Genomic DNA, 13,838 nt, shown 5'->3' on the forward strand with positions numbered 1-13,838 from the left:
CCATTAATTAAATCTTAAGTTACAATTTCATATACATTTTATCTGGTATATTATCTCGGAGAGGCCCAGTCAGGCGCCAAGGATGGGCCACGTTATATTCCCATCTGGCTATCTTTCCACTGCCATTCTCACTTGACGTCCGACAAGTGCAGTTTTCATTTGAAGGTTTTGCAGCAGTTTTCATTTCAGGTACGTTGTTTTGTTTTTCTATATCGTGAAATGGGGAGCGTTCCCAAAGTTCTCATTCTCGGTCATTCTTTTGTAAAACGCCTAAAAAATGATCTGGATAACAACTTTGATGTTTGGGCCACAAGTGCCTTTGGTCTTGTTGGCACTGCCGAGGTTCATTTATACGGGATTGGTGGACGTACGGTTGAAAAAATAAAATCTTATGATTTGCCAGTGGTTCGCCAACTCATGCCAGAAATCATCATTTTAGAAGTCGGAACAAATGATTTGACCTCACTCGCTCCCGAAATTGTTGGTTCTTCTATCTAAGATCTTGTTGTGACTTTAAAATGTATTTCTTCGGTTGCGGTGGTGTGTGTTTGCCATGTTATACCACGTGGCGAATCTACGCTTCGTTCCTTGTTTTTCCGGGACCGCGCTAGGGTTCTTCAGCAATACCTTGATGTTGTGCTGGACCCTTTAGAGTGTGTCTTCCCTTGGCGCCACGAGGCTTTTACAAGACCGGACCAAGATTTTTATTTGAGGGGTGGAGTCCACCTTAATTAACCGGCTTAGTTCTGAAGGCAGATGACTAGTTCGATTTGTTCAACTTTGTTCATGCTGGCTTTTCCTATTGTCAGCTGTTTTTGCGTTACATTGTTTGATGAGGGCGGTTTGGCCTTCAATTTTTGTAAGGATGTGTGGTTTGTTTTAACTCGTTCACGTTTTTGTGTCGTAGGGACAGGCCGCGAATTGCGTCGACCATTTTGGTCTGACATGGCTTGGTCCCTTGCTTTACTTCTATTGATTTGCCGTCAACACTTTGTGTCCCCCCTCCCGTCACTTGTCTTCCGTTTCTTTATTTCTCTTAGGCTCATTATGCCTCGCGTATCAGCTAGACTTCAAGGTAAACGCTCTCCCAGTGAGGTGGTGAATAGAGCTGCACCCAAACAGTCCCGGCAAAATGAGACACCGGGTCGACCACACAGCGCTAATAGTGCAATTAGCACCAGCGACCTTCCGTCAACGCCATTTACCGATGACATGTTTTCACGCTTGGCTCACGCCGTCACGCAACACCTTCGACAAGAGCAGTCCCTGCCTTCGTCATCAACACCCGTGTCGACTAATACCTTTGTCAGGGAGATACCTGCAGCATCTCCTTCCATTCCTCCATGTCCACCAAGTACTTCCCTTCCCAGTTTGGAGAGTGCCGTGCAATCTTCAGTTGTGGCCGCCCAACCAGCATTCTCACCAGGTGAGCCGTCTGATCCTTTCATCTCCTCGAGTCTGTCTATTGACGCTCGCGTCTCCGAAAAGATCCGTACCAAAATCTGGAACCATGAATATGTTGACTTTGGTTCCCTCTCGTTAAGCCGGCTACGCAGGGTCGTTATCAAGTAACTGTTAGTAGCGCTGAATCAGGTCAGCCTCCTTCGCTTTGTTTGGAACCGGCCGAGAAACCACGGAAAATTTCTTCTATTGAATACTGGTTGAGCGTAGCCTGCGTAGCAGTCGTTTCCTTTTCCTTCAAGCCAAGCGGGGCAAGCGCGCGAGGGCATTGGGCAAAAAGGAGCAAAAAAGTAGGAGCGGGGGGGGAGGGGCGGGGAAGGAAAGGAAACGCCTGCCGCTGAGCCCAGACATTTTACCGAACGCCCCCAAATGGCTTCGCTCCCTTGGGGCCTACACTGTCACGTCAAATGTCACATGAGAACCAATCATTTTTAACTTCTGGTAAATCTCAGCGAAAACAGAATCGCGAAGGGCAAGTTGTTTACTTCAAGTTGCAGTATCTTAAAAGACTGTCTCGAACTTTACGCCGCTCGAACAAAGAGTAGATAAAATTACCCAAGGCAAATTTTACTTATGTTTTAGAATATCAACTCATTTGCTTACAGCTGGAATTACAGACAGAATGAGCTTGTCCCATATGGCTAAGATACTTCCTCGCGTTTCCAGGATAAATTTCATACATATTTAATATTTGTATTTCGCGTAGCGTGAAATACAAAGTCGTTCTAAATATTGAAAACTTCCTTTTCAGACCGTGGTTAGAACTGAAATTTTCCTGCAAAGTATTTACTTGAGGCGTCCTCAATCTATTTATGATTATTACAAAGTTTGAGTAAAAAATTTCTTTGTTCGTACGCGAAACACGCTTTCAGACCAGCCAACTTTTCGTGTCTTTGAGACCACCGACAGCCAGAACAAATTTTCTTAAATTTTCAAAAATTCCGGCGGGATTTCGAAAGACGAATGACACCATGTTTGTTGAGACGATAATACCTACCAACCGAACCAAAGCGCAATGAAAACTATATTTTGAGCGTGACCGAGAATTTTGATTTTGCTTGATGTTAATAGACATTCGCTCTTAAAGCAGTCCTTTGCTCCGGTTTCAACTGAATTAACGTATCTCCCTGCGAAAGTAGTTTAGTCGTTTCCAAAGCAAAGCAAACTCGAAATCGAAAGGACACTCGAGAGTCGGCATATTCATCTTTGATAAACGGTTAACCAGATGTCGTTTTGGTCTATGAGTTTGATTGACAGACGATTGACCAATGGTAATACATCATTGCCTCCCGTTCGCTGACGAACGGCGTTCGGTAAAATGTCTGGGCTCAGCGGCAGGCGTTTCCTTTCCTTCCCCGCCCCTCCCCTCCGCTCCTCCTTTTTTGCTCCTTTTTGCCCTATGCCCTCGCGCGCTTGCCCCGCTTGGCTTAAAGGAAAAGGAAACGACTGCTACGCAGGCTAGGTTGAGCGCTTTTCATGTATTTGTCGGGGTTTATACTATGAAGTACCCCACTGAGTCCCCCGCTCTTATGAAATATGGTTCCATTATTAAGAGCGGCTGCCTGTAAGAATCGAGAACTGCATTTCAGCGACCACTTGGTCGAATTTCTGATATTTTGTCTGAAGATACCCTTGGATTAACTTTTTTCGAAAATCATGTTTTTAAGTTCCAAGGTATTTTATTTTTTGAGAAAATTGCAAGAGTTTGAAATGCGGACTAGGTGCGGTCACGGATCGATAAAAACCGCGAAAATTTAGGTCAAAGGACGAAGCCCTGTTCACGGTGTAAAATAACCCAATGAACTTGAAACTTTACACAAACCTAGACCAACCATCTCGCAAGAGAATTAATACAATAAACATTCCAAACTCGCTGGCTGCTTTCTAAAGCATGCAAATTTGTGTACGTTACTCAAAATGACCTTGAAACTAATGCTTATTTTCATTGAAATAAAAGTGTTTCTGGTATGTCATTTTCTCTAAATTAAATCTCATATATCGAAAGACTAAGAACAGAACTTTATTTGTACTAAGTTTCAAGCTCTGATTCAAACTCTTTCCCACTCAAGGAAGATCGAATATGCGTGCGATACTTGCGGCTCGCAATTCACGTCACGAATTATGAGATCAGAACCGATTCACAAACACTTGACATCTGGAGCCCGTGAATGTTTCCAAACATCACAGATTGGGCCCTAAAACTAATCAGACGGACTGAAGACAGCCATTCAATGTTTTTCGATCCGAGATTTCTTTCCTACTCTGCTCTAAAATAATATAGTTATTCCGGTCAGTTAGCCTACGAAACATGTGCAACAAATTTGCATACCATTTCGACGTCGCAGGAAAAAGTGGTGCAAATCATACTTTACAGCTCCTTTATCTTCTTAAATGAAGTAGTCGATCAGTAAAATGGAGAAAAGCGTGTGACTTTGTTCCTGTCGTGTTGTTTTGAGCGTTCGTGTTTGGCAGCGACGGCTCAATTCAATAAGCCAGTGTGACACTGATCAACTGTAACTCGATATTCCCTTCGGTGATGTGGGTAACGCGCACGTGATCCTGGCCAGGCACTTGTACGTTCAGGGCGCTTTTAGAAAAGTACTGCTTGTGGGCCAAGCTACGACTACCCTGGTGATGATGACCTTGACGAGCTTAAGGACTGTTCAAGAGATCTGAGAGCCCACCTTTCCAAAAAAAATCGACGTTTAAGGGGAAGTATCATGGGGGTTTTGATATCTTTTGTTAAAAATGATGAAATAAGACCTTCAATCACCTGCCAAATAATTCTAGAATGACGAGAGGAACGAAATCAATTCAATTCGTGAAAGAAACAACTTGTGATCTGTTCTAGCGCATTTTGGAAACAAAAATGCGAGAACTTGAAAAACATTAGCCTAATATTTTTCAAGTTTCAATCGAAACTGGCTTACCCTGTCTCTGGCCAGAGGCACTAATCGACAGTTTTATTGTACTGGGGTGATAATTTTTAACAAACTTGACAATTATTTTGTTGTTTCTGCTGACAGTCAAACATTTTTGGGTTTTGAAATGACAGCAAATTTTCTTGATACTTCCCCTTTAATGTCAGTTTTTGTTTTTGTGTTTTTTTTCTTACAGTAATGCAGATCCCGGAACGTGGATTTTTTGCGAAAAAAATCTATCCATAACTACCATCCCCACAATTAATAATATAAAGTTTAAGGGTGTCAGAGTAGTCTGAGGGTATCAACTTTGAGGGTATCAGAGTAGCGAATTCCCCACCGACCAACGCGACCTCCCCCACCCCCATCCCCTCTGGCGATAAGAGTCAATTGTGGTTATTGTTTACTTTCCCAAACCGGTTTTATCGTTGTTCCTGCAGGTTTCTTTCAATTTTCGAGAAGATAGGAATCTTGCCAGCCTTGGTCTGTCTGGTGATGGCCACGAAAACTAACTTATTGCTAGCGCAAGCGGGTGAGGGCCGTTACTACCCTATTACTAGCACGTGCGGGTGAGGGCCGTATTTCGCCTATTCATTTTCCAATTTCAGATTTCATGCTATTATTTTTTTCACAGAGTTGAAAGAAACTGGCAGGAACAGCGAGAAAACGCTCTAGGAAAGTAAACAATAACCACAATATTATTGACGCTTGTAGCTAGGGGTAAGGGGGGAGGTCAGGTTGGTGGTCGGTGGGGAACTCACTACTATGCTCTCAAATATACAGATTTCATACTTTTAATTGTAAGGATGGCGGTTATGGATGTTTCTTTCTTTCTTTTTTTTTTGCGAAAAAATCGACGTTCCGCTCCCGCATCTGTTGTACAGTCTTTTAGCTTGACAAGGTTTTCATCACCAGGGTAGTCGTAGCTTGGCCCACAAGCAGTACTTTTCACTATTTACAGTTCCTAAAGGCGCCGTAGCTTGTACGCGCAGGATTCCATACCGAAATGCCTGGCCAGGATCACGTGCGCGCTACCCACATCACCGAAGGGAATATCGAGTTACAGTTGATCAGTGTCACACTGGCTTATTGAATTGAGCCGTCGCTGCCAAACACGAACACTCAAAACAACACGACAGGAACAAAGTCACACGCTTTTCTCCATTTTACTGTTCGACTACTTCATTTAAGAAGATAAAGGAGCTGTAAAGTATGATTTGCACTACTTTTTCCTGCGACGTCGAAATGGTATGCAAATTTGTTGCACATGTTTCGTAGGCTAACTGACCGGAATAACTATATTATTTTAGAGCAGAGTAGGAAAGAAATCTCGGATCGAAAAACATTGAATGGCTGTCTTCAGTCCGTCTGATTAGTTTTAGGGCCCAATCTGTGATGTTTGGAAACATTCACGGGCTCCAGATGTCAAGTGTTTGTGAATCGGTTCTGATCTCATAATTCGTGACGTGAATTGCGAGCCGCAAGTATCGCACGCATATTCGATCTTCCTTGAGTGGGAAAGAGTTTGAATCAGAGCTTGAAACTTGGTACAACTAAAGTTCTGTTCTTAGTCTTTCGATATATGAGATTTAATTTAGAGAAAATGACATACCAGAAACACTTTTATTTCAATGAAAATAAGCATTAGTTTCAAGGTCATTTTGAGTAGCGTACACAAATCTGCATGCTTTAGAAAGCAGCCAGCGAGTTTGGAATGTTTATTGTATTAATTCTCTTGCGAGATGGTTGGTCTAGGTTTGTGTAAAGTTTCAAGTTCATTGGGTTATTTTACACCGTGAACGGGGCTTCGTCCTTTGACCTAAATTTTCGTGGTTTTCATCGGCCCGTGACCGCACCTTGGCCGCATTTGAAACTCTTGCAATTTTCTCAAAAAATAAAATACCTTGGAACTTTAAAATATGATTTTCGAAAATAGTTAATCCAAGGGTATCTTCAGACAAAATATCAGAAATTCGACCAAGTGGTCGCTGAAATGCAGTTCTCGATTCTTACAGGCAGCCGCTCGTAATGACTTGGCAGCCAGGGGTCACAATTGGCGCTTCTATGACGAGAATTTTCGGTTTATTCGTCGGTCCCATGTTTCTTCCCTCTCGTGGGGCACGATTCATGGTGAATTGTGGCTTCGATCACATTCTAGCACCTCAGCCGGCAAATCACCCGCATTCGGGATTACATCAGGTCCTAGAGGGAAGGCCGATCGTGGAATTCCGTTCGGTTTTTGCTTCAAATTTCATCGTGGTTTGGTTTGCTCCGGCTGCAATTTCAAAGATACCTGCTTTAAGTGCAACGGTGATCACGTAGGCACAACTTGTAATTTTTGTGCCTCAGGGAGTAACTCAAGCCAGCCCACTAACAAACAACCCCTGTCTGCCAAAGCAAAACCTATTAACCCCAGTTCGAGCCGATAGATTCATTTTTCTTTTTGACGGGTATGACCATTCGACTGTCGAGTTCTTAAGGTTTGGTTTTACTGACGGGTTTCCAATTCATTTCAAGGGTGATTTTACTGCCATTGATTCTAAAAATTTGGCTTCGGCCATCCAACAGCCTTCTGTCGTTGAGGCAAAGCTTGTTAAAGAAATAGACGCCGGCAGAATAGCAGGTCCTTTTACAGCTCCTCCGTTTGGACAATTTCGCGTTTCCTTTCTCGGGGATGTTCTAAAGAAAGTCCCCGGTGAATTTAGATTAATTCACCATTTGTCCTACCCCAAGGGATTGTCTGTCAACGACGGCATTCTCAACGAATATACCTCAGTTTCCTACGCTAATATCGAGGATGCTATCCGATTCATTAAGAAAGCAGGTCCCGGTTGTTTTCTTGCAAAAACGGACGTACATAGTGCTTTTCGCATAATACCGATTAACCCCAATGATAACCACCTACTCGGAATACGTTGGAATGGCCGTTATTTCTATGACCGTTGTATGCCTATGGGTTGTTCCAGTTCGTGTCGGACATTCGAAACCTTGAGCACGGCAGTTGAATGGATTGCCCGCACTAAGATGAATATAGACTTTATCCTGCATCTTTTAGACGATTTTCTTATCATAGCTCGCTCTTATGAGTCCTGTTCACAACAACTGGACTTATTTCTGCGCCTGTGTTCTCTTTTGGACATCCCCATGGCACCGCAAAAAGCAGTTGGTCCATCGAACACTTTATCTTTTGCAGGTATTGAATTGGATGCTATCGCTATGGCGGCCCGACTGCCTCATGACAAAATTCAAAAGTGCACTACTTTAATTTCTCAATTCCTTCGGTGAAAAAGATTACATTAAAGGAACTCCAATCTCTCATTGGTTTGTTAAACTTCGCTTGTGCTGTAGTTAAACCGGGTCGTGCCTTTCTGAGGCAATTGATCGATCTTATGATTGGCATACGTTCAGCCCATCATCTTATTCGCCTCACTAGTGAGGCTAAAGTGGATCTACGACTCTGGCTCTCTTTTTTGTCCCAATTTAATTGCCAATCTTTTTTTTTAAACGACAAGTGGCTTAACTCGCGCAAGTTAAAGTTATTTACAGATGCTTCCGGTGCTTTAGGTTTTGGTGCTATTTTCGACAACCACTGGTGCTATGGGCGATGGCCAAATGAGTGGGCTTACACGAATATTGCGATTTTAGAATTTTATCCCAATGTCTTAAGTCTGTTCCTGTGGGGTCATGAGATGCAGAACCGCTGTGTGTTATTTTTTACCGATAACGAAGCTCTCGTGCATATCATAAACAAGCAATCTTGTCGAGATAAGAGGTTAATGTCCTTTGTCCGTAAACTGGTTCTCATTTGCTTACGTAACAACATTGTGTTTAGAGCGAAGCACGTACCCGGTTCACTCAATGTCTTAGCGGACGCTTTATCTCGCTCACAGGTTCAGATTTTTCATCGGCTGGCACCATCTTCTATGGACAACTTGCCGACAGACATTCCTCTGCCTTTGCTGCCCCAGAATTGGCAGTCATAGTCACTCAACTGATTCAGTCAAGCCTTCAACCTTCCTCTTTGCCTACCTACAAGCGTGCTTGGAAATTATTTTACGATTTTTTCCACACTATTTTTCCAGGGGTTCCAGTCAATCTTCCTATTTCAGCGCCGCATTTGGCTCTGTTTATTGCCTATTTATTCCATCGTAATTATGCCGCCTCAACGGCCAATACCTACATTTCGGCTCTCAGCTATTCCAATAAGCTGTCAAGCCTTCCAGATCCTACAAAGGTATTTTTATCATTCAAATGCTTAAAGGTTATGGCAAGCTAGGCTCAGGTTTTGATGGCCGATTACCTATTACCCTCCCTAATCTCCACAAGATTTTGTGTTAAGCTCCTGATCTCTCCCTGTCTCGTTACCAGCTGTGTTTATTTCGGGCAATGTGCTGCCTTGCTTTTTACGCTTTCCTGCGTGTGGGCGAAATGGCAGTAGCTAATAACAACACCTCCATCTTATCTATAGATAACATCGCTAAGCTACTTAATGCTGATAACCATGTTGTGTCTCTCAAGGTCACATTCCTGACTTATAAGCACAGCTACAACCAGCCCCCCTTTTTACTGGTCATAGGGCACCAATCTTTATTTTGCCCCATACAATTCCTCCTTGATTACTTGAACTGTAGAGGCAATTCTCCAGGTCCACTTTTCATTCTTGGTGGGATTCCAGTCCCTAGGCGCTTTTTTTGCGGCCTGCTTGCCATGGCTATTAACCGTTGCGGTCTCAACCCGGCGCGTTACAAAGGTCATAGTTTTCGAATCGGTGCTGCTTCTCACGCGGCTGAGAGAGGAATGTCTGACGCGCAAATTCGAGTTTTGGGAAGATGGAAGTCCAATGCCTTCTTGCGTTACATAAGGATTCCATCCCTCTCCTCTACTTCATAGCCTATTTTTCCGGCGTACAGGACTGACTAGCAAGGGCGGCAGTCTTTATAGTGTCAGCCTATTTTCCGGCGCACAGGACTGACTAGCAACGGCGGCAGTCATTATAGTGTCGGACATTTTATCTTTTTGTATCTACTTCTCTTCTTTCATTACTTATGTAAGCTTTACACGTTCAGTTTTCACGTGCGGATCTGACCGGCAAGAGCGGCAGTTCCTTACATTTGCTGTACTATAATCTTGCATCTATATTTTTGTGATCCGCAAAGGCGGTGTTTTGGTGTCTACTTTTGTTCCATGCTGCATTTCCCTCGGGTGGGGCAGCATCATTATCCTAATGATGCTAAGGGAGTGTTCATTATTTATAGGAAGGGGGGGCTTGCAAATGGGAGGGGGGGGGGCAACGAAGTTTACTTCCCTATTTAAGGGGGGGTCAGAAAGGTTTTACTCTGGATCTGGGGAAGAGGGGGGGGGGGGGGGCAAAAAAGTTTGAAGGTTGATATCGTTAGTTTTGGGGTTTTTTTTAAATTTTTCCAGAACCGCATGACATTTAATGTACTTGTACCACAGTAAATCAAACCATAATCTCACACCAATAGTTTACACAGCAAATGGGTTCCATCCAATGGATTTGCTAGTTAGGTATGTTTGGATTTCACTGGCTGCACCAACAGATAGGCCGCCCTCAGAAATAAGTTGATCCAGGCCTTTCACTAGAACGGTTGGGTGAAGGCTGTCAGTGTTTTGCAGGTAGATCATGTCATCTGACAGTGGCAATATAACTTCTTCCGCACTTTGCCCAGTCAAGGACTCCACAACTGCAGCTTGGCACAGTCTTTTTCTCTTTTCTTTCCTCTGTTTTGCCTTTTTCTTAGACTGTTCACAGTCCCCCTATTTTTCCGTGGGATTCTCGAGACCGGTATGCTTCGATGGAACCGCCGCCATCTTGGTTTGTTAAAGCGAGCGCGATCTGGGGAGAGTGTCTAAACTACCGAGGAGAGCGGGAGTGGGTGTTAGTATAGTTGGGGATGGGAAGCGAAAAAATAGAGGGACTGTAACAGCTTCTCACCGTCTTGCGTTCCAAAGGCCCGTTGCACCAGCAACGGCAACACCTCATTGGTCAATTAGACAATAGTAGTTCTGAAGCGTTGACAGCATGACTGACGTATCTTTCACCGCCGGTTCTAAAAGGGGATACGGCTGGCGTGTAATGTGAAGATCGTGGGGAATGTTTTGATTTTTATCGTTTGTCTTGTCGGCTCGGATCGGAGGTCTGATAGTTGAAAATCAGCGGACGTTTGGCAGGCGGCAGACTGCAGTTTTCCGTCTCTTTGGACTGCTTTGAAGTAGATGGCGAACTGTAGGGACGACTTTTTTTAACAATTCTCTGGGGCGAAACAACACACACAAAGCGCTTGAAACGTTGCTGATCGTGGCTTTCCTCGCAAGCGCTTTTGCAAAGACGTGAAGATTTCCCATCTTGTGGATCCACTTCAACTCCAAGATCGATGTGCTTTAAAAAGATCGGCTAGAGGAATGCTGGCGACTCCAGCTCTTTCCGGGATCTTAAACAAATTTTCTGTGGAAATGTACTTGTTTTTCTTCCCGAAATCGCCGACTGCTATTTTAAAATAAATGTTACAAAATATGCGGCATGTATCTGAAGGTTTCGCTGTTTGCTTCACTGCATGTGTTCCGCTTGTATTGAAATTCACTTTGCAGATAGCTGATGTACTGTACTGTATTTTCAAGCCTACACTCGAAAGACTTTCGCAACTTCATTTTATTTCGCAACTGTACTTTGTTTCGAAATGGTACAGAAACAGTACTATCGTATTTCCTTCAATTTGACATGTTTATCTCTGGGGAGTATATTTTTTGTTTGATTCAATTAGTCGAGGCGACAAAGTCTCGGCACGCCCCTCGAACACGAGACAGTGAGAAGCTGTTACAATCTCCCTATTTTTCCCGCCGCCTCCAAACTCCACTCCCCTCCCCTCGGTAGTTTAGACAGTCTCTCCAGATCGCGCTCGCTTTTACAAACCAAGATGGCCGCAGGTCCATCGAAGCATACCGGTCTCGAGAATCCCACGGAAAAATAGGGGGACTGTGAACAGTCTACCTTTTTCTTGGCCTCTTTCCACCTCCTACTCACTCCATTTTTTTTGAGTGTCTGCCAGTTGCACAAACACCCTCTTTAGCTGCCTTGTGGTATTTTCCAGACTAGTGATTACACTCTGTATCACTCCAACCTGTACATTAACATACGTAATAGTTTCTTCTACTGCTAGTGGAGCAAGCAAAAGGCAGGCGAGTAAAGCGCTAAGTGGAGGATGAGAGTATGGTTTGATAATAAATGCATCATTGGGGGGGGGGGGGAAGGGGGTCAAAAACGTTTACATGTTCTAGCTGCGGGGGGGGGGGGGGGGGGGCAAAAAAAGTCATCCTTCATCAGTGAGGGGGGTACAAAAAGTTCCGAACGTTCCATTTCCCCATTTGCCAGCCCCCCCCCCTCCCCAATGATAATGAACACTCCCTAATGATGCTTGTGGCGTTTTGTTTGCCCTCACCTTTACTGGTCCAGTTAGCGTATCCTCGTAAATAAATTGTTATTGATAAACATTGTTATTTTTCTATTAAAAGCGGCTTTGGGAAATTCCCCATAGCCATTAACTCCATGACGTGGTGATTGATTGTTATCTGACCAGTAAACGAGCTCGGTCAATGCAGCACTGAACAAATAGCAATAACTTATAACCATGTTGATAACAAGGCATGAAAACATAAATGGAATATTTGGCACAAATAGGATTTTTATGTTCCATGCCGATTCACGTGTATTATCTTAAGTTGTAAGCCACCTTTCATCTTATCTCTTATGTAACAATATCTTTGCCATTTGGAAATCATTTCTCCATTAATTAAATCTTAAGTTACAATTCCATATACATTTTATCTGGTATATTATCTCGGAGAGGCCCAGTCGGGCGCCAAGGATGGGCCACGTTATATTCCCATCTGGCTATCTTTCCACTGCCATTCTGACTTGACGTCCGACAAGTGCAGTTTTCATTTGAAGGCCCGCCTCCTCCCCACGCCTTTCCCCGATTTCTTTGATTGTAGTTATTTCGTGCGCGTTTTGTTTGCCCTCACCTTTACTGGTCCAGTTAGCATATACTCGTAAATAAATTGTTGTTGATAAACATTGTTATTTTTCTATTAAAAGCGGCTTTGGGGAATTCCCCATAGCCATTTACTCCATGACGTGGTGATTGATTGTTATCTGACCAGTAAACGAGCTCGGTCAATGCAGCACTGAACAAATAGCAATAACTTCTAACCATGTTGATAACAAGGCATGAAAACATAAATACAACTTGCACTTGACAACTGCGTTTTACTCCATTTTGTGTTGGAAACTGGCTTTTGCCAAATTTTGAGCATCTCTTGCCAGAAAATGCGTTTTGCATGAAATCAGCCCAAAGAATCTAACTCGCTCTTGAAAACACCGTTTTACTCCACTTTGTGTTGGAAACTGGCCTTTGCCAAATTTTGAGCATCTCTTGCCAGAAAATACGTTTTGCGTCAAACCAGCGAAAAGAATACAAATGTTCAAAACTGCTTTCTACTCTATTTTTTGTTGGAGAGTGGCTCAAATTTTGAGCATCTCTTTCCAGAAAATGTGTTTTGCGTTAAATTAGCGCCAAAAGAATAATACATATATTTAGCCAGGCCTAAAAGCGGAGCTCCACAATAGAAGTCTGCTTATTGTATGAACGTAATAACCTTATGAATTCCTCATCAATTCTGCAGTTATATAGTACATTTTTAATGCATATGCAGCTAACTGCTCATCAACAATAACAATGTTAAACAGAGGGCAAAATTACTGAATGCTGATTTGTTGTAACAGAGGGCAGTTTTTCGTGATTTTCCTTTCACCGAGGGCAAAATTACTTACTCCTGATTGGTCGAGCGCCGAAAATACTCGCTCCTGGTTGGTTGAGCACGACAGTTTTACATTTTGTTGGTTTCTGCATTTTGTGTTCAAAAAAATAAGTTCTTTGAGGTTCTTTCGAAGTTCGACTTTTTAGGCCGGGTTCTTTGTACCAAAAATACATGGAAATCAAGTGCTGCAGCTAGGAAGAAAATTCCTTAAGGTTAATTTTGGTGTCCCTCACAAGAAATAGCAAAAAATATTATTTGTGTCAAAAGCTAAAGACTTGGATCGGATTGATTTTATTTTGTTTGGTTGAGAAACTGAAATCAGTCATGGCGTCCAAGTGCTTTCAACGAACGATAACCGAGCATGAAAGTGTCCTTTTGATGGGAGGAAGGAGCAGGAAGAAATTACTCCACAAGTTCCTTCCTTGGATCCATCGTTTGCTATTTTAGTATCGATCTATGTTCGTGTGATTTCCAAGCGGTAGGAAGCTTCACAGCGCAGGTGAACAATTAATTGATGCCTAACATTTGATTTATCGTTGTTAGTTTGCTCCTGAATTAAACTTGTATTCTCTCTTAATTACATGTCTACAATAGGAACTGTTCTCGTCGGTTTTGTTTGTT

The 13,838-nt window shown here is 43.1% G+C and overlaps 2 pseudogenes; both read left to right on the forward strand.

Moving 5' to 3' along the window:
* Positions 1-1,047: 1,047 nt before the first annotated feature.
* Positions 1,048-6,943, forward strand: LOC146476674 (uncharacterized; annotated as a pseudogene).
* A 583-nt stretch (positions 6,944-7,526) lies between these two features.
* LOC146476675 (uncharacterized) lies at positions 7,527-8,365 on the forward strand (annotated as a pseudogene).
* The last annotated feature ends 5,473 nt before the right edge of the window (positions 8,366-13,838 follow it).

This window comes from Pavona decussata, unplaced genomic scaffold (genome assembly GCF_977016875.1).
Source record: "Pavona decussata unplaced genomic scaffold, jaPavDecu1.1 SCAFFOLD_75, whole genome shotgun sequence".
NCBI lineage: Eukaryota > Metazoa > Cnidaria > Anthozoa > Scleractinia > Agariciidae > Pavona > Pavona decussata.